Source organism: Gouania willdenowi, chromosome 10 (assembly GCF_900634775.1).
Source record: "Gouania willdenowi chromosome 10, fGouWil2.1, whole genome shotgun sequence".
In the NCBI taxonomy this organism is placed as follows: Eukaryota; Metazoa; Chordata; class Actinopteri; order Blenniiformes; family Gobiesocidae; genus Gouania; species Gouania willdenowi.
The window spans coordinates 10726016-10748356 of NC_041053.1; the positions used below are offsets into that span (position 1 = coordinate 10726016).

Sequence of the window (22341 nt, forward strand, 5' to 3'; positions counted from 1 at the left end):
ACTTATATACGCTGACAAGACAGGTACGCTAATACCACATAAAGTAATTAAAACCCACACAGAGACCAGGGAAAAAAAAAAAAAAAACACAACTAATCAGGTAGCCCTGATGAAACACAATTATTATAACTGACAATGATATAAACAGAAACTTAATAATAAATAACAGCTTGGATTTATGTAGCACTTTTTTCAAGGAGCTCATGCAGAAACCATTGCTTATTTACGGTGGTGGTAAGCTATATTATAGCCACAGCTCTCCCTGGGCCAGACTGACAGAAGTGTGGCTGCCATTTTTCATCATTTGCCCTCCGACCCCACCAACATTCATGCACAATTCACACTCAGACATACAAGGCAATGTGGGTAAAGTGCCTTGTCCAAGGACACAACGACTTGGATAGAGCGGGATTCCAACCCCCAACCATTCGGTTATTGGACGACCTACTCTACCACTGAGCCACGGTTGCCTCTATACATAGTGCACTACTAAGTTAACTTAATAACACAGTGGAAAGAACACAAATAGTAGTTTCTGTACTTAATGGCCTCTCTCAAAATTTATTTTCAGTTTGATGTTTTTAGTGACTTAAAAAATGTAGAACACTTCTAAGTTTCCTGTACAAATACTGGAGATGAAAATCTCCAAGGATGTAAAGGTATATAGAGTGCTAATTAGATAAAGATCTTTAAGTAAGTATCTGACATACCCATCAAGAGTCTTCAACATTTCTTGGAATAATTCATTAAAGTGTGTAGACACTTATTATCAAGAAAGGTGAAGCAAGAAAGAAGACATTTTTTAAGATATTAAAGAATACTTGCGCATCCCTTAAAGTTGTGAAACACAGTTTCCTGAACCATGGCTGCCTGCACTGAGCCTCACTCTATCCATGGGAACTCAAAGATTGCTCCATCGTGATCTTGCAGGTGACAAAAGGATGGCTTGAATGCTCAGTGGAAAAGCCTGCAGGAGTCTGTGGGAACCGCTCAGTATTTAGGTGACACTGGCTGTGCGAATCGGCAGGGCGTCTATCATCCAGTTACATCCAGATCGCGCCGACAAGGCAAGACGCGCTTGAGCAGGCACGTACTGCAGCGTGTGGCCGACTGCACGCACCGACATACAAACGGGCGAAGGAAAACACAAACACCCATCTGGGGACAACACATTGAGAGACAATATCCCTGTGGTGATGTCCCAGTGTCTTAGGTCACACAGCTGCACAGTCGTCCAGATACACGACTGGAAAGATGAAGAGATGGGTATGACAGGGAAACCAAAGTACATTTAATGATTAAATGTTCACACTAATGGCAACAATTTATTATTCATCAAAACGCCCACAACATTATCGGCATCGCTCAACATGTTGCTTTTTATTTCTTAATTTAAATTATTATTCCCCAGAGAACCTTATAAGGGAGAAACTTTTTAACCCTTTTTACTTATTTCCTTTGGCCATTTTGCAACTTCTTTTGTCCAATTTTTGCCCCTTTTCAAAAAGTTGATACTTTTTTCAGACTTTAGCTACCTTTTGCCAATAAATATAATTTTTTTCCTATGTTGTGTCCATTTATGCAAGTTCTTTTTGACATTTTTATCACATTTTTGCCCTTTTTTTAAAAAAAATTTGGGCCAGTTTTTATCCAAATAAGGTAACTTTTGCCCAATAAATACCACTTTTCCTTACATTTTGCCTCTTTTTGTTCCACATTTTTGCCCTTTTTGGCTATTGTTTGCCACATTTTTCCTACTTAAGCTACCCTTTATCATTACATACCACCTGGTTCCTCTTTATTTGCCCATTTTTGGGCCACTCTTGACTTCTTTTGGCTCCTTTTTAGTCACTTTTCCCTCTTTTCTTGCCACTTTTGGAGCATTTTTTGGCAACCTGTTACCATATTTGTCTCCACTTGCTCATCAAAAAAATAAAAAAAATAAAACCTAGCCCACTTTGGGTTGATGGCCCACCGGGATGATGCCCCGTATGCCAGATGGCCAGTTCCCCCCTGTATGAACATAACACTTTATGGTTGCAGCCCTTCGTGACTGTTGTGCTGTCAATAAACAGACTGGTCCAAAACAATTTGTCCAATTTGTTACTGATGAAACAACCTTTGCAAGAATATGTGATAAATAAACGTATTCATATTAACCAGTCTATACCAACATCAAGCCATTGGCTAATGGATTGGGAAGCTCGATGTACCCATTAGCCTAATGTCAGTCAACTCAGATTAGACATTGATACCCATAATCACACAGAGTCAGACAGCTGAGGTACACAGTACGCTAAAGTTATCAGAAGCAGATGAATACGGACAGATGGTGATGCACTCTGTAACCTTTTGTTCTGGGACATGATCCAGTTATGCAGAGTGTGAGTCTGAGCAGCGTGGAGGGATTCAGAAACAGTCTTTGAGTAGCGTGTCATTATCCACTCTTTCAATTAAAATACTACTGCACTCACAAAATATAGTCACTGTCAAATAGCTGAAATAGATCTTGGCAGTGTAGATATACAACAACAAGTCGCCTTGTAAAACCTTACACTTGATCCATGTTACTTCCAGAAGAATTCAACATGGTAGATAATGAGTTTCACTGCTATTTTCCACTTGTAGTTTAGACTAATGAAGTTTACAACATTGACCTTATGTAAAGCATTGCTTTAGCAGTTTGTAAGATCAATATAACTGCATCCAGACTGTTCCAGTACTTTCATAGCGTGTGTGTGAGTGTGTGCGTGCAGTGAGAGAGGCAGTGTGGGTCAGTGTTTATATAATTGTGCTTTAAGTTCACAGCAATAAATATGAATGCTATGAATATTACACTATACGAAAAAAGCTACAGGAGAACGGATATGACCGGGTCACATGGGACTATATGTGTGAAAGCCCCCTTAGTGTCACTGTTTTAAGCTTTTTCAATGATCGGTTGCTACGGTCATGGGAGAGCAAAGGTGCGCATGTAGCTGTGGGGTGGGGGACCTTTAGGTGTAGCGCTAAACGCAAGTTACTTAGTTCTGCTTTAATACTCAGTTTTTATTTCAAAGATGAAAAATGTGTTTTATGTGATATTTTTGTTGTGACGTAAAATCATTTGGTTTCACATGTAGATCATTTTCAGAAGGCTACAGTAGAAGAGAGAATACAAACGTCTTTTATTCTAAATTTGTGTGAACATAAGCAGTCATAATAATAGCTTTAGTTAAGTTAAACCAACATGGTATCAACAACTGAAGCCTAGTGCAGTAATTCGTTCGCACAGTAGCTAGCTATGCTAACGCCTGACTCGTCCACTTTTCTTGACCAAAATGTAAAGAATTGTCTCGGTCAAATAGCAGAGATTTACACTACTAGGCTGTGGGTGAGTACATTTTCATTCAAACCATCATTAGGCATTGGTTAAGTTAGTTATTGAGAATTTAATTCAACCCTCAGCCTGAGTCCGTTACAAGACAGAAATGCTGTTCAGTGCCTTAGTTATTCTCTTCCACGGAGCGTTTAAAATGAGCTCCTTAAATTCCAGTTGTCACTCTAATACCAAAAAGCACATCTTTGTTTTTCTTCATCTCAGCTGTGAGGATGTGGATTTTCATCTCGGAAATGTTTATTTCTTTACCAATGTTTGTTTGACTTCGGTGGGCGGGGCCTCCGAACCAGGACAATTTGAGGGCGTAACATGTTAATGACGATCAAATTCAGCCGCCACATTTATCAACACTCAATGGGATTGGTCAGATACGCATGTTTCATACCTCCCACGTTGGTCTGTTGTACAACACAATGTGCACACCCGATTTACACCCGTTTTCACGTAAAACTGATAAATGATGGCCACTGAGTGCATATTTCTAGCACGTTTGTTAATATGGTTACTTTTGATTACCATGAAAAATTACAATTGACTTTCCTAGCCGTGAAAAGCTAAGCATAACATCACGTACAGTGTAGCATTCATTTTGGGGGAAATTAAGCATCAAAATTTGAGAATTAAAAAAAAAAAATCATTGTGTAAATGATACAAAATAAAGTGTTTTTTTTGTTTGTTTTTTCTTAACAGTTGTAAAGCTCTGGACAGATTGCAGAAAACTGCTTTCACACGGATGTTTTTTCATATAAAAACCACACTTGTCTGTGCAGAACAATCTGCCAACAGTATCAAATATCTGTTTGTCAGTAGCCTGGCTTAAACACAGACAGAGATGTAACATAAGAGTAAAACAGACAAAGGTAGCTTTAGCTTTGATGTTCCAATCCGCAGAAGCTTTCCAAACATCTTCACCCCACAGCACTCTGATGATGGGATTTCTGCTATTGATAAAACCAGAATTTAAAAGATTTTGGAAAAGCCGTGCACAAAAAAAAAAAAAAGAAGAAGTTACATAAGTTCTGTCAAAGCCACTTCATCCGCCCCACCTTGATTTTGCACAGTTGTGTAACAGTGACTTTATAAAAAGCCCTAATAATAAGCAGCTATTAAAAAGGAATTTTGTTGTTGGTTTTTAGTGCGTTGGTAGACCAGTTTCTGGAGAATACTTCATAATAGATCAATGGAGTGCAGAGTTGGCGCCAGGCAGCATTAACTGGGGGGGGGGCATTAAGAAAACTGTGGGGGGCACAAAAACCAAACAAGCAGCATTTTTTTGTTTTAAAATTAAATCTGGTTTTGTTTGAGTGATATTTGAATATTTAAGGGAAACTAGGACGACAGCTTCATGTTTTAATCTCATCACACAGAACGACCGACAGACAGACTTTCATTCTGCTGCTTTTATTAAAAATGATCTTGTATCATATTGTCCACCTCACACTGATAACAGAGGCATAATTTGTGTGTCGATGATGTTTAGTTAAAGAGTTATTCATGCTGGAAGTCTGAATCTGTGAATATCTGCCAACTTTATTGAACAGTGTTACAGTCCAAATAGTATCCAGATAAACTGGTGACTTTTGCTCCTGGTCCGGACATAAAAAGAAGCAACGCATAAGTCACATTACTGGTGAATTGAAACGTTAATAATACATAAATAAATCAAAACCGAAGAATGGATGTTGCGTAAAACATGCACATATGTGGTGTAATAAATCTACTGGTGCATCTCGTTTCTTATGATCAACTTCCGTGTTTGTTGACGGCTGTTGTTAGTGGGAATTATAACGTGCAAAATATATACCCTAAAAAAAAGCTGTAATTTTTTTTTGCAAAAGTGTCAAATGGTAGAAGTTCGAACGTCTATTGTTCCTGACAGTTAATAGCCAGTCACCAGTGTATTTGGATACTATGTGGACCGTAACACCACGAAACAAAACTACAGCGTGAGCTGCTTTTTATGAGCTAAAACATCCACAGACTGAATGAAAACATGAGCAGGACCAGAAAACTGCTGAAATAAATCCTAAACTGTTCTATTGTGTGAGGAGACCTGGTCCAGGACCTGGGAAGGGAAACCAGGTGTGGCCGACTTCAGTTCTCGCTCTAATTTCTCCATAAATATCACAAAAACAGAACAAGTTATTTCTGTTTTGGTTTTAAATCAGAAAAACAAAATAACCACTGTTTATTTGTTATTTTGATTTGGTTTTAAAACGGAATAACCAAAGAACGAAGGGTACACGGATTCCTAATGCTATATGCTAAACACAAAAACAAAGTTAGCTCGCTAACATACCTTATGAAGTGGTCACTACAGCATCAGCAGACTCTGCTCCTCCCGACCACAGACGTAGGTTTAAAATCCACTTTTTACGGCGTTGTTCTGTGAGCTTTTTACATTTCTGACCCTTGTGAACGACAATCTTCGGTTCTCTATAAAATCTATTTTCCTTTTCTCGGTTAGAATGATCGGAGCAGCCGTAAACTACACAAAATATGGGCATTTTGATGATTTCAGGCGGCAGATTTCTCAAGTTTCACTTCCTGCTCTCCATCAGAATTTAGCACTCAGGCTTTGTCGCGAAGCAGCAATGTGAGTGACGTCATGTGAATCAACAGAGCAGGCCATAGACATATACACATTACAACAGCTCTAGGGTACGTTCAATAGCACAAACGTTAAACAATTACACCACAGTATATTATGTCTATGGACCAGACTACCGTCCGCTGTTAGTTAGTTAGCTGTCAGTTGATAGCCAATCAGATATCTTTGATTAATCAAAAGCTCCCCTGTAGTGGCCGGTAAGAGTGTGTCTGTGTGTGAAGAGGCACAGTAGCCGACACTGATGGAGCGTCCATGGTTTTGATAGATGAGCAGGTGTTTGGGTTAATACTCTCGGCCAGATGTGTCAAACTCATTTCATTAAGGGGCCAGAGGTGGGGAATCGAACTATTTCAACATTGGTGCATTTCCATATATAATTGATATAAAAGTATGTAGAATATAAGACAGCGATTATATCCAAGCGACAGTTTGTGACTATATTTATTTGAAGGAACTTTTGTCAAATAAGTTGAGGATTGTTTTTTGTCACAATTTGAGTTCTACAAGCATGGGAAAACCTCCTGCAAATATTGTAGAGTTCCATGTCATTTGTGACCAATTCAGTGAAACTCCACTTGAATAATTGTAAAGTTCTACTTCCAGATAAAAAAGTTTTCTTTTAAGTGTATTATTTTTTGGGTAAGTCAAAATTTCTGTATAAGCTAAATAAATAATTCCCATGAAAATGTTGTCTTTTTTAATATTGCTAAAATTCCAAAGCTTAAGTTCTCAAGGAAATTTGTCAGATATTTTACACCCCTTTGCAACCCTACTGGGATATTCACAACTAAACCATTTGGTAATTTACACTGGTTTTTCAGACATTTTTACTTTTCCTTGCAGACCGATTTGGATGTTTTTTAAAGTCCGGTGTCATTTAGAGTTCGCACCGTACTGAGATTGTTTATGCACATGTGCGGAAAATCAATTTTTGCTAGAAAAAATAATAATTCAGTTTTGTTTTCAAAGTGAACGGACATTGGGTTAGGATTAGTTGGGGTTAGTTTAGGGTTAGGGTTTTAATCTCAGAACGGAGGTAAACTCAGTACGTGACACTGGATTTGGCCCACGAGCCATGAGTTTGACACATTTGTTCTCGGGCTAGGCCAGGGGTTTGCAACCTGCGGCTCTGGAGCCTCATGTGGCTCTTTAACTCTTTTGCAATGGCTCCCTATAGCTTTAAAAATGAATTGGTATTTCTTACAGAGGGTATTGATGATTAATGCCATTAACTTAAAATAAAAATATGATAAAACAGTTGTTTAACCTAAAAATAAATCACATCCACTACAGACCATCAACTTTCATTGCCCCTGTGGCTAACCAAGGTTATAAATTCCTTTTAAGATAACTAAACTAACAAAAAGACTATTCTGAAAGAAAATAGAGATTGTATTTGTGTGGGGAAAGATTTATTTCATTGCCAACATGCCATCTTATTATGTATGCTTGATATGCTGCAAGAAATTAGCAATTAGCATGTGTTGAACGACATGATCAAGTTATTTTTTGTAGCTCTTCAAATCCATTAAAAATTATTCGATACTATTTTAACTGCATAGCATTTTATACACTATTGTTTTCCTTGAGAAGGTATTTTTTACGGCTCCGGAAGGACTTCAATCCTGGTGAGATTAGGCAAAATGGCTCCTTTGAGAGTAAAGACCCCTGGGCTAGGCCTTTTGGTCAGTGTCACTTTGATAGCAGTATGTGCAGCTGATGCGTTATACCGGTACCAGTCTGAGCATGGAACTCAGTCAGGACTGTAGACGTGTCACCAGTCGTCAATTGCCTCTTTGTGCACTGGGAACACTGGAGCATAGAAAACAAAGCATCAGACACTGAGCACATGGTGAAGGAGCTTCATTTGGAGGCAGCGATGGGACATTCTCACTCCTGTCCTTCTGAGGCACCTCACCAGGTGAGGGCTCGGCCGCCCTCCCCCAGCGTGCTGTGTGCTGTCCGCCTGGCTGACGCCTCTCCCAGGTTCTGCTGCCACTACCAGTACCAGCACCTCAGCTACCCTGAGAGAACTCTGGGCTATTCTCCCCCTTACTCACCCAGTCTGTTCAGGAGGCCAGATCGGCGGTAAGTGGCAGAGAATAGTCCATCTAAAGGCAATATCTGTATAATTCTTATGATAACGATGGACTGAATTTAAAAAATCTACACATTATAGACTGTTCCTTGAAAGCCTCCTGGGTTGCTCCAGATACAGTTCAAGGTATTCAGACACAGTTGCTATGGATGAATTCACACATGACTGTTGGAGACAAACCATTGTTGTGAGAGGAATGTGTTAAAAAATGAATCTTTTTTTGTCAATGACCTTTTAGATGTGTCTGGAGATTTGATTTCTTTTGAAAACTGTAGACATTTTTTTTAGCATTACTTTTGACCAGTTACAATTCAAACAGCTGATTTCTGTAATTACTAAAACTTGGAAAAATAAAATAGAAAAATAGTAGGAAGAATAAGTTCATGGTTTGTCTCCCACCAATAAGATTAGAAATATCATTGGCACCGCACTTTTTCCACTCAGAACGTGCCTGTTTTGAGAGGATGAATTTAATGATTCAATTTTGTGGAAAGATTACTTTAGAACTATTTATAGAACTACAATAGATTTATATTCTAAAATATTTCAACTTAAAATATTTTATAAAATTATCGCAACAAAAAAAAAAAATCTCTGCTCAAATAGCAAATAGAATGTACAAATTTTTTTTGAATATGACTATCCTGCTTTGTAAAATGTCTATTTTTTAAAGCTAAAACTATTTCAAATGCATGTATAAAACACTTTAAGAATAGAGTTATCAGTATATGCTAGAAACAATTATAGCAACAAATAACAGAATAACTGAGCATGAAAAAAAATGGAATGTTGGCTTACTTGAGTTAGAGATATAGTTTTTAGGTTTCGTTATGTTTTAAATGTTTTGGTAATTGTGTTGTATTTTGCTTTGATTTTATTTGATTTTATTTTCATTCTGTTATGTTATTACAGTATATGTTTGTTTGCTTTCTGTTCCTTTTTTTTTAGATGTCTTTTTATATTTATATTTTGCTTTCCTGTCACAACACTATGAATGTGTGGTTGACTGTGGCTGTAATTGTGGTATGAATGTATGGGGGAGTGGTTGGGGTGGGATGAGTTGCTGGAAGCCCGTTTTGTTATTTTATTCTGTAAATTATTAAATAAATAAAGTTAAAAACCTCTGACACTCAAAAAAAAAAAAAGTCCATCTGATGGTTTTTGAGATTATTGACACTATTACAGCTGATAGTGGATAGATAGAAGCTGGCAGTGTGGCATCAGTAACATAATGAAGAGCTGAGTTTATATATATATATATATATATATATATACATATATATATATATATATATATATATATATATATAAAAAGGTTAAAAAAAGTGTGTAAAAAAAAACTTTCTACGCACATACTCACATATTTACGCATAAACGTTTGTGTATAATACTACTCTCTACATTGAAGCAATAAGCCGTTTAATCCATGTGTGTATAAAAAAGTATATATATAGTCGTTTTTACATTTTGGCTTCAGCATCTTGTTACTGTATTGACCAGTTGGAACATTTTAGGGTTTGTTACTTTTTTTTTTTTCATTACATTTTAGGCTCAGCACTTTGGTTACATTATTCACCAGTTATTACATTTAGGGTTTTATTACTTTTTTAAAAAATATCTTATATAACAATTTGGGTCTTGTTAAATTTCGGGTCGTTACATATTTGGTATATATATGTATATATATATATATATATATATATATATATATATATATATATATATATATATATATACAGCTCATTAAACAGGGGTGTTAAATTCATTTTAGTTCAGAGATCTGAGATGACCCAGTTTGAACCCAAATGGGCAGGACCAGAAAATGTTGTCTTACATTATGATCATACTATAGTTTGCAACATAAATGATTTTAACATGGTCGAGAGTGGTAACATGGTCGAAAAAGTTTAAAATGTTTGTTTTGATCTTCACTGTAAACACTATCTGACATTGACATTGCATTGTGGGTTGTGGAGTCCCAAAGACGAATGCATAGAAGTGTTTTTACTTCATTGAAATAACTTTTAAGCAGAAATGTTACATCTTTTCTTTTTTCCAAGCAAATGATCTTCAACGTTGATCTATGAGGCCTACACTATGGATTTATCTTTTCAGAGCAGAAATGTTCACGTTACATGTTTTCTGTGCTGTACTCATAATGGAACATCATCCTATTACTAAATCATTCTGAGTTATTTTCACACATCGAGACCTCAGATAAAAATAAATTCAAGCATGACGAGTTCTCTCTGAAAAGGCTATTTCAGTAGAATAACTATATTAGGATGAATCTAATTATAACTGCAGTACAGTACAATGACATCTTGGAGTTAATTATGATTATCAGTGAAGCAGCCAAGCCATTATCAACATTTTATCACAGGTAGCTTCATAAGGCAGGATCCTGAGTATGAATTTACAGTATTATTAAATATGTGTATGATACAAGCCCACAGAGCTGAGATTCAAACCCTTAACATTCTATGTTACTGGTAGTGATGGAAGATCAAGGTAAAAACTATGTTTTAAAGCAAGGGTGTCAAATACGTAGCATTTCGTTCTCAAGAGGGCCACAGATTTTAAGCGAGAAAATGAGTCATTTGAAGATTATTGTGCCCTGGTTTGCACGTCTATGTCTACATGAAATACAAAATATGAAAGAAACCGACCATATCCAAGCAATAAGTGACAGATATTAGTCCCAACAAGATCTTCACTTTAAATTTCCTAGATTTGTGACCAGATTCTATTTAATTAAGGAAAATATTTAGTAATAATGTGAGGAAAATTTTAAGATTTTGTAAGAATTTTGCGTTTTTTCAACAGTTTAACACTAAAGGCACACTGTGTAACTTTTGGCTACTAGGGGTGCTAGACCTGTAACTTTCATGCAAGCGCACTGTCAGTTGGGCCAGCCTCCCTTGTCTTTTGATTGTGTATGCAGACAGTAGTTGATCTGTAAGTTCAGGATAAGGATTGGCTCTAAGGGCTCGCCTCTCGGCTACAGTCTGTAGGCTGGAGGCGCAGCCACCACTGCTGCCCTCCTCTCCCTGCCGCTGGAGTCCCGATGCTCGGCCTTCCGCGCCTTGTCGGTGGCACTCCCCCCCACTCCCTGGCCTTGCCGTAGTCATCGGCCCCCTTTGCCGAGGTACGGCGCGGTGGCCGGGGTCGGGTGGCCTTTCTTCTCCCTGCGAAGGAGGCTGACAACGGTGGCAAGGCCAGGGAGTGGGGGGGAAGCGCCACCGACGTGGGCCGAGCACTGGGTCTACGGTGGCAGGGAGAAGAGTGATTCATGTTTTCTCTGCCATTTTTACTTTCTCCTGCGGGCCAAATTGGATGCTCCAAAGGGCCAGATTCGGCCCCCGGGCCTTGAGTTTGACACGTGTTTTAAAGGTAACATGTTTTTCTGTGGCTCTAAGAGCATGCAGAATGATCTATGTCTACAGTCTGTGCATGATAACAACAGGCCTGCCATGCCCCTGTCTATGCACCGCATGTTTAATCCCAAAGATCACAGAAACAAATAGAAGCTGGCAGAGAGTTCATTCTACTGAAACATATCTGGACGCTGACTCTCTGCTGGTGGTGAGCAGACAGCAGGTGATGTGATGATAATGACAGAGTGTTTGCAGAGAGTTTAGTATTCATTGGATGGAGCTGCTAGTGCTCCCTGTGAGATGGCCTCCAGCTCAAACCTGTGGCAGGCTCTGGTTCCTCACACAGCTCATGCATACTGATCATCACACGTAGGAAAAACAGGCAAGTTTAAAGATTTCTCGACCCATGTTGTGTAGGTGTGCGACGTATTTGCACTTTCTGACACTCGTGAGCTGCTTGTCATTAAATTAGCAACAACTTAAAAAAAAAAAAAAACTACAAGCTTTTTGAAGCTGATGTTATTCCATAAAGCGGGGGTGTCAAACTCACTTTAGTTCAGGGGCCAAATACGGAGCAGTCTCAAGTGGGCCACATGCAGGAAAACCAGTAATTTCAACATTTTTGTGCCATACTTTGTATTTCTATGTATAAATAAAATACAAAATATGTAAGAAAGTAACAATATCTGATCAATAAGTGATAGATATCAGTCCCAACAGACTTTTCACTTTAAATTTCCTAGATTTTGTGACCAATTTATATTTAATTAAGGGAAATATTTTGTCATAATTTGAAGAAAATTGAAGAATTTTGTAAGAATTTGGAACATTGGAAATGATTGCAATCGTGCGATATAAGCAGTGTGAACCCCTGCAGATATTGTTGAGTTTCATTTATATAATGATTCATGATTTCTCTGTCATATTTACTTTCTCCTGCGGGGTGAATTGGATGCTCCAAAGGGCTGGATTTGCCATAAAGAGAGTTCAGGAAATCTACAAAACTGTACAGTTCCAAACTACTTATATGAAACCCTCAAAATACATTTTTTTTTAGGAAGTGGTGTATTTGTTTGCACGATGCTTTAAAATTATTATTAGCACATCAGACGTGAAACAACAAACCAATATGATCCACATTTTCAAATTTTCCCACATTACTTGTTTCCCCATTTGAAAAAGTGTTTTTTTTTCAGATTTTAGGAGGTTATAATATGACAATGACAAGCCAAGCCATTCTGAAATTACACAGCCAGGGAGCCAATGTGTCTGACCCCAAGACATGTAGGGGCTAAGGGTAGTGCAAGTCGCTCATTTAGACCCCTAAACTTAGCCTTTTGCAAGATAGAATCATAGATCAGTGCCATTTTGAATGAATGTGGAGGGTTTCTATGATTACTGATGATAGTTGTGTGTATTTATAATGTGTCCTCATGACATTGAGCAGAACATTTCATTGGTTGAGGTGCATTAGTTGCACAGATATGGGATCCTGAAAAATCAAGAAATGAAGCGTGCAACATATTTGCATTCGTGAGCTGCTTGACTATGGGTCTAAATCTAAATATACTACTGGAACAGATGAGTCACAGTCTTATATAATTGCTGTTGGTTCTCGTGTAGGACACATTTGTGGCTGAGCTGTTTGAGTGACTCACTGGATTTGGCACGAGTCCAACATGGTCAGGCAGTCACTGTTTAACCCAGAAATGGGAATTTACGTGTTTTAAGTAGGTGACATAGCTTCATAACTTAACCAGGCAGTTTGATGGTGGGATGTTCATGCGTTTGTACATTACACCAGAACAGAAATGGACAACTTTAATCACAGCGGGGCCAAATCTACAAAATAATGTGCTCCAAGTCATTTTGGTATATTTCTGTTGTCAGTTTTTTGTGTCTTTGTGTGTGTTTTTGGAGTCATTTAGTAATTTTCGGTTGTTGTTAATGTTTTGTTTTTTTTTGTGTTTATTGATTTGTTCATGTTATTTTGTGTGTTTAAGGAGTCATTTATGCAAATTTCTATTGTCATTTTGCATGTTTTTCCTGTAATTTTGTATATTTTCCACTTGCATAGTGTTTTTTTGTATATTTTGTGTATATTTGTTGTCATTTTGTGTGTTTTTTTATGTCATTTTTTATATTTTTCTATTATTTTGTAGTAGTTGTGTGTTTTGCCAGTCATTTTGTGCATCGATGTTGTCAATGTGTTTTTGGAGTCATTTTTGCGTGTTTTTTTGCTGCGGTTTTGTATATTTTTCCATCATTTTGTATTTTTATATAATTTTGTGTTATTTTTTGTCATTTTTGTGTGTTTACTTTGGGGGGTGCACAAAATTACACATAGGGCCACCACTTGCAGATGTCTGCCCTAGAAGCTTATTTCACTGCACAAAGGTTTCCAATGCACGAGGCTAATGAAGTATGTTTTACATTGGCACAACCCCAGCTGATGGTGTGAGTGAGATGATCAGACTCAGCCCAGGCCAAGGTCATTCACCTGCATGTGCCTTCCAGCGCTTGGACAGGGCTCCACATTAAAGCTGGTACTGTCGGACACTAAATGCCATAATACGCCGTCAGCGTGCTGTCTGCCCGCTCGTATTAGGGCTACTAAGAATCAGCCTCTTCTCCCTCCCTGTTTGGTTACATAACAAGACTTTATCTCCTTTTTTCTCCCTCTGTGCACCAAAAATGTGCCTTCAAGGAATTCCATTTAGAGGTTGAAGCTCTGACAGCTCAGTGCAAGTCGTTCTTTTGAAAGCAAGCATGTGTTGGTGGAATATTTCATTTCTGTGAACACTTTGGAGGAACTGAAAACACATCAGAGTTTTTGTCATCTTTTGGCTCAAACAATATCTGAGAACTAAGTATCACTCAAGACAATGAATATGAAAAATATATATTGTCAAAATGGTGCATGGTAGCTTAGTGGTTAGCATGTCCCGCCTCACAGCAAGAAGGTCCTGGGGTGGACACTTGGTGGACCTTTCTGTGTGGAGTTTGCATGTTCTTCCCAAGCTTTCGTGGATTTTCTCTGGGTACTGTTGGGTTGATTGCCATTGTGAGTGGTTGTCTGTGTATACAGTATGTTTTCCTATGATGCACTGGCGCCCTGTCCAGGGTGTACCCCCCACTTACCGCCCACTGAAAGCTGGAGATAGGCACCAGCAGACCCCCGCGGCCCTGAAAAAAGGAACAAGTCAGAGAATGGATGGATGGATAGTGTCAAATTACACCTTGCTCGACCCATCATTTCCCATCATACTTGTAACCAACCAGTTCTTTGATAGCAAAATGAAGAGGAACTCCAACCATGGATCAATCAACATTGAATTGCATTTGAAACGATATATTACACCACTATGTTCCAATAAATTTAGAAATGACCGGAGAAGGGGGTGGGCCCCCCGTCCCCGACCTTTTAAAAAGGTCTCAGAGAGGCTCTTGACATCCTCTCACAGAATATACATGTCAAATTACAGCCCGATTCAATGAGCATTAACGGAGGAGTAGTCATTTGAAAAATGGGGCCCTCCTGAACCCCCTACCCCATTTCAAATTAATTCATAGAGTATTCATACCAAACTGCATTCCGATCTAACAAGAACTAACGGAGGAGTTGTCATTTTAAAAATGGGGCCTCGGGTCCCCTTTGGCGCCCCTGTGACACATAAGGAGTATTGGGCACCATTTATATATTGGTATGTGCCAATGATTCGGTACCACCAACCGTCATAATAAAAATGTACTTTTGTTTTTTTTTTCTTTCTTTTGGGGCCCCTAATCAAAAATCGGGCTCCGAATGCAGATGCTTACACATCCATAGATTATACCTACCAAATTTTAGCCTGATCCGTTCATGAATAACAGAGGAGTAGCGATTTTAACTGGTGTACACAAGAAGAACAAGAAGAACAAAGTGAGTGGCGGTTTAAGTCCGGTAGCCTGGCCTCATAAAAAACTGGTTATGGAAACACCTGATTTTCCAAAAAACATTCAAATTTCACTTTCATGAGGAGGAATCTCAGACGTTTCGATGTTGAAATTATCGTACAAGCGCAATAGAAACACTTTTTCCGCAATTACACGTCACATGACGTGACGTACCAGGTCACATGACCACTTCTCTCTGAGAAAATATGGCTTTGTACCGAAGTCAGAAGATGAAACAACAAAGAAATACACAGTGTTGTAAGGAGGTTTTGAGCGTCCAAGATTTCAAGGGGGCTCCAAAACAACCGTCAATGGAAACACGTTCAAAGCGTAATTAATGACAGATATCACATATGGGCCTGCCAGGTCATTTAAATGTCCAGCCAGTCCCATATTTCCAATATTCTGGAATTACACAGCCAGATAACCCATGCGTCTCGCTCAAAAACATGAAGGGCTAAGGGTAGTGTAAGTAGCTCATTTAGACCCTAAACTTAGCATTTTGCAAGATGAAATCATAGATCAGTGCCATTTGAAATGAATGTGGAGGGTTTCTATGACCACTAATGATAATTGTGTGTATTTATTTTATGTTTGTATGACATTGTTAGATACCACATCAAATATTATTGGTTTAGGTGCATTAGTATAATAAGATATGGGTACTGGAAAATGGCCAAAATAAGGCAGCCGGAATTTTCAGACAAAATGCGACAAATACCATGCTCACTGCTTTATTTCAGAAACACCGCGCTCACATTTCACATTTGATCATTAATAAAATTGGGGAACATATCCTGCAAATTTTAACAAACTAAGACGAAAGTGTGAAGGGCATTTGTTGAAATAAATAAATGCATTTTTTTTTATTGTAACTTCACTGTTGAAGAACTTTAACAGAGTTTGATCATCATCAGACATTTTTCTGCTCATTCCAATTAATCTAAGTTTTAATAGTGACAGGATAAAACTACATATTTTACAACAAACATTTCATTACAACTCAGTTTACTTACAGTTAAAAGTTTGGCTTTAGGCATTTGTTTTATATTGGGTTTAGGATTCAGTCTACTTTTATAAAAAAGGTTTGGATTTTGACGCGAATTTAAAAAAAACAACCCAACTCACAGTAACATCGAAAAACCTTCTTTATAACTAAAAACACAATCATTCTAACATTTTTACTGCCCAATTAAACTGAAGTTTACTGTAAATTTGGTTCATCAGTTCACAACAATTAATCTAAAACAGTGGTTCTCAAACTTTTTTGTCTCTAGTACCCCCTTTCTCTTGTTTCTAAATCCAAGTCCCCCCTTTGTTTGACTACAATGTTTTGCTTAGGAAACTATTTAAAAACAACTATAGAACATAATGATGGAATGAACCAGTGATAACACATTTTAAATGATCTCATATTGTAAATAAGTGGAAAGAAACAGTATTTAATGCAGTGGTTCCCAACCTTCTTTGGATCGTGACCCCATATCAAGAATTTCTGGTGACCCCATTGTCTGTCAATAATAATAATAATAATAATAATAATAATAATAATAATAATGCTTTGGATTTTATATAGTGCTTTTTCATAGACACTCAAAATGCTTGACATTGATGTGCATTATTCTTAGTGGTGGCAAGCTACTATTGTAGCCACAGTTGCCCTGGGGCTGACTGAGAGAAGCGATGCAGTCATAGTGTGCCACATTCATACGAGGCGATGCCGGTAAAGTGCCTTGCCTAAGAACACGACAATGACTTGGCTAGAGCGGGATTCGAACTCTCAACCCTTTGGTTATTGGCGACTCCACCACTCCACCACTGCCTCACGGTCACCCACATGTGGTTTATTTTATTTTCATTTATTTATTTTTTAAAGCATAATCATTTAAAAATGTTTTAGTTTTTCAAAAATTTCAGGTGACCCCATTTAAACTCCAAACGACCTCACATGGGGTCCCGGCCCCAAAGTTGAGAAACACCTATTTAGTGGAAGAGATTAATTTTTATGGTTTTTATCATTTCCAGTCAACTCACACATGGGGTGGGACCAAGACTGACACTTTATTTTGTAAATTTTCCACTCTCTCTATCTCTCTCAAGTACCCCCTGTAGTGCTATCACATAACCCATAGGAGTCCACATACCCCCATTTGAGAAACACTGATCTAAAACGTCATATTTCTGCAAAAACAACAAACATATTTAAATAATTTCTCTGTTGTCACTAGGCAGGAAACACTCCAGTCATTCCTTGAATATTTTGCTTCCTTCTGGAGTTTCCTCTAAACACTCCTGCTGCAGCTCTAACAAATAATCACAAAACATAGCCTAATATTCTGTCCATGCTGGTCTTTAATAACATTAAGGTTCATATTTCAGACAAATATTTAATGCTAACAGAACAGATGATAAGAAGTGAGCTTTCCCATGTACATTATCTAAATACAATTAAAAACCTAGTGTAATGAAAACAGAGTTCAAAGTCCAGCCACTGTATTTGCAGAGTTAAAAAAAAAAAAAGTTGTGCATTTCTGTTCTGAGAATTGTTTGTCACGCTTTGCAGGAAGCGTGTTCCTGTTGCGTCACGTTTGATGATTACGTGCGAGTTTCAGAGACTACCTGGAGTGTGAAGGTTAGATGTGATCTGAAGGAACAGCCGTGTGTGTTCCTGGAACCAAATTAATCTCACCATCAGTATTTAGGAATAATGTATTCTATTATATATACACTACTGGTCAAAAGTTTTAGAACACCACACTGTTTCCCAGTGTTTTACTGAAAATGAATCAGTGTATTGTGCCATTGCACTCTGAAATGAAAGCAAAGAACAAATAAGCAATTTGAGTTGAAAAATGAGGGTCTGGTACCACAGTGTGTTCCAACACTGCTTTTATGCAGACAGAGGGGGTGGAAGTAACCAAGAATAATTGGAACACCTGTAGGAATGAGTAGCACCAGATTTCACTGCTGCAGAACAGCTTTAGATTGTTCCCTAAAAAAGGCCTATTTGTATAATTCTGAAATGTACATTATTCTTCAGTTTTGGGTAACCTTTTAACCTCTGACTGTTCCGTACTTACCTTTCCATTTCATTTTTTTTTTTTTTTTATTACTTGTCTGCACATGCTGTCAAAGGTCAACACTACAAGAAGTGCAATCTTTTTTTAGACAGCAATGCATTTTATTTTTAATTTTTTGTTATTGCAATTATATAAATTGCATTATTTTATTGTATAATTGTGACCATCACCAGCCCTCCCTAAGGAAGGGTAAGAAACACTTTATTAAAGGGAGAATATAAAAATAGAGGGCAGTGTTACACCGAGGTGAAGGGGTGGGGGGGGAGGGGGTGGGGGGGAGAGAGCAGGGAGCAGCGATTCAAGGAAGAGAAATGAAAGGGTGGGGAAGAGTTGATTACTGTAAAGTGAGATGTGAAGTTGTAGGCGTGAGGCTTAACTATAATGGTGGTGGCTGTGGGCAGAGGGAAGGAGTGAGTGGTAATACCTGAAACAGGTATTTTGGATCAACGTGTCTAAAGTTAAGCCCACTACAAGTTTTATCCCACAGTCCAAGGCATGCTAGTGCATCGTAGACCGATGTATGTGCAAGAAACTGCCACTGTAAACCCAAGCGCTACCCCGGACTCGAGGACGCAGCCAGAATAGCAGAAAGAGCGGGGGCCAGCGAGCCCAGGCAACCCCCCCCCCCCCCCCCCGGCCGAGCAGCCCCCAGACGCCCCCAAGACACCAAGCCGAGAGGCAGCCACCGCCCCAACCCCCAACCCCAAGGCCACCCCCACCTTTCTACCATTTCAAACTATTCATTGCACTTGCATGAAGTGAATTGCAGCAAATAACTATAAAAAATAGGGTGTTCTAAAACTTTTAACCAGTAGTGTACATAATTAAATAATTTCTCCACAGTAAACACTGATGATTCACTGATAATTCCTTGACTTCTAGAAGAAAGAAAAAATCAAAATGTGGGAACATGTGTGGAAATTTCCCTTGGTAAACAAGGTTGTAGTTCCCTGCTGTTCTGATGGGGTTCTATTGTACTTTCCCACCACTAGAGACCAGTAGAGCTCAGTTGAGGCACGAAGGGAAAGTTCCCAGGAACGAGGGTGGAAAACTACCTTTGTCATACATGTATATATAAAAAAAACAATGCAGTACATCCTGTCTCACTCAGTGTCACAAACAACATATGTTTACGCTGCACAGGAACACAGTGTGATTGTGGCTTTTTGTAGAAGAACAAATGATGTAATGCTGTTTGAGTTACAGAAAACAACTGAATCCACATCTGATCAGAATCAACATTCCTAAAGAAGATACAGTACCAATGAAGCTTTTAAATACAATAGAGATATTGCAGTATTATATTTGTTCTGGGTCTGTTTGGGGGAAGTGAACTAGTGCAAAATGCACAAACATGACACGGGAAAGTTCACATGCAAGGCAGGAGTAGTGCTGCGTTCAAATTGCGTCATACATTTGGGTTGTAGACAGCTCTTTTTGAATTTAATGTTGTTGTTTTTTTAAGTTGTTTTAAGGCTAAATTATGACACGCGTCAGTTGCAGTCAGCATTTAATATTAACATTGTTTTTGACGTAATCCACATTTTTAAGCTTTTTACTCAATAACGCAATTTTTAGGCATCAAATAATGCAACGTGAGGTAAAAGGACTTCACCACTGTGCTGGAACACACTACTATTGACTACTTATCAGTTACTTTTATTTCTAAATGGACAAAATGTCGCAAAAATCAACAAGTCGTAAAATGTCGTAAAAAATCAACAAGTCGTAAAATGTCTCTTTACAAGTCAATTTGGAGAGAGATGTTTTCTAGAAAGAGTCTCAGAGGGCTGCCGACACGCTGTAGAAGCTCATTTCAGCCGTCTGGATTCTGTGTTTGTTTACTTATTAAATTACAGTATGTCTCAAACATACTTTAAGCCAAATGTGACCTGTCAGTCTGAGCTGGTGTCAAAAGCAAGGCAGACACACTTTAAAAAACACTGTCACACAACTAAATATTCAGCGCACTGTACTTGTTTTACTACTTAGAAAAGTGAGGGGAGGGGGAAAAACAACAAGAGCAAATGCATAACATCCTAAAAATGCATTTCATTTATCTTGTTATTTTTTTCCCAAAGAAAAATAAAACCAAACATGTTGTTTTTACTTTTAACTTTGGTCATTTCTTCTTATTTTTTTATATGAATACGGTCAACCCAAGTAATAGGCCTACCTATTATTAGTATTATAATATTAAACGTAATTTCTAGTCGCACAAGTCACCAGTAAGTCTGATTGAATTCATGTAGTACATGTTTTAATAATTTAAATCAGTGGTTCGTGGATCGTGACCCCAATTTGATATCAAGAATTTCTGGCGACCCCAAAGACATTTTTTCCTTCTTTCTGGAATTAGTTTTTGATGAAGTTTTTATTTATTTTTTTATTTTTACTGTATTACAAATTCAGAGTAGCTAATTTTTTTTTAATTTGGAAAAGAATATTAGTTTGAATAAATGTTTGACGTGAATTAAAAAAACAATAGCTTTTAAGGAATTATCTAATTCTAACCCATTCACAGTAGGAATGTGAATAAACGGCCTTCTGCTGCTGCAGCAGCAAATAAAAACTCCTTTCTAAATAAAAAACACATTCGTTCTAACATTTTTTTACTGCCCAATTAAACTGAAATTGATGCTGAAAACACTCCAGTCAGTCCTTGAAAATCGTGCTTCCTTCTGGAGTTTCCTCTAAATTCTCCTGCTGCAGCTCGAACAGATAAAGCACAAAACATATAATATTTAGTTCATAATGTTTTTTTTACATTTTTTTTAAATTTATAACAAAACTGATTTAAATGGGAGTAAATACACATAAAATAGCACTTGTGTGTGCTTCATACTGTTTTTCTCTGAGTGAATTGTTCGTCTATTGATCAGATGTTTGTGCACATGTTGCAGGTCAAAAATGTCACATATTTTACAACAAACATTTCATTTACTGAAGAAAAAAAAAAAACAACTTTTTAAATCATTGATGAGATAATTTATCACAGTAAATATTTTTAGTTTTTTTCTGAGTTGATGAGAAAAAAAAAACAAGTAAATGAAAATAATCAGTGCTGTTTTTCTGTTTTTAAAGGAAATATTTTTAGGTTTTGAGTTGATGAGATATGTTTTTATATGGAATCTCAGAAAAATATTTCCTATGAAAACAGAACAACAGGGCGGCATTTTTTTATTCACTTATTTTTATCCCGTCAAATCAGCAAATGCAATAAGTTTCCGTACATTTCTGTAACAAACTACAATAAATAAATAAATAGAAATAAAAATAATATCTGTTTTCAATTGGCGGAAAACTTTAATTTTACTTAATTCTTCAGAAATACCAAGAAAGAAAATCCATGCGACCCCAAGGTTGAGAAACACTGACATAGTGACTCCTGAATACATGTATTTCTATAGTTTTTATCACTACCGGTCATCTCACACCTAGGGTGGGACCAAGACTGACACTTTATGTGTTAATTTTCCACTCTTTCTCTCTCAAGTAGGTTACCCCATGTAGCACCCTCGGGGTACACGTACCTCCATTTGAGAAACACTGATCCAAAACATCATATCTCTGCACAAAAATGAATAAATAAATAAAAATAATGTAGCTTTTTACTTGGCAGAACACTCTGTTCCTTCTGCTGCAGCTCTGGCAGATGAAGCACAGAAATATGAAAAACCTTATATTTTGTTCACGCTGGGTCTTTTTCATATAACTAAACTGACTTAATACTTGTGTGCTTCGCACTGTTTCTCTGAGGTTTATTTCTCAGTAAATTGTTCTTCTATTCGTCTATTGAGCAGATGTTTTGCACAGGTTGCAGGTTTTTTCCATATCTCCGTGAACGCACCACAATAACA

At 37.7% G+C, this 22341-nt stretch overlaps 1 protein-coding gene across 1 annotated transcript in view; it reads left to right on the forward strand.

The window, feature by feature from the left end:
- tsc22d3 (TSC22 domain family, member 3) overlaps positions 1-22341 on the forward strand; it is a 66419-nt gene that overhangs the window by 39894 nt on the left and 4184 nt on the right. The gene's annotated exons all lie outside the window — the stretch shown is intronic.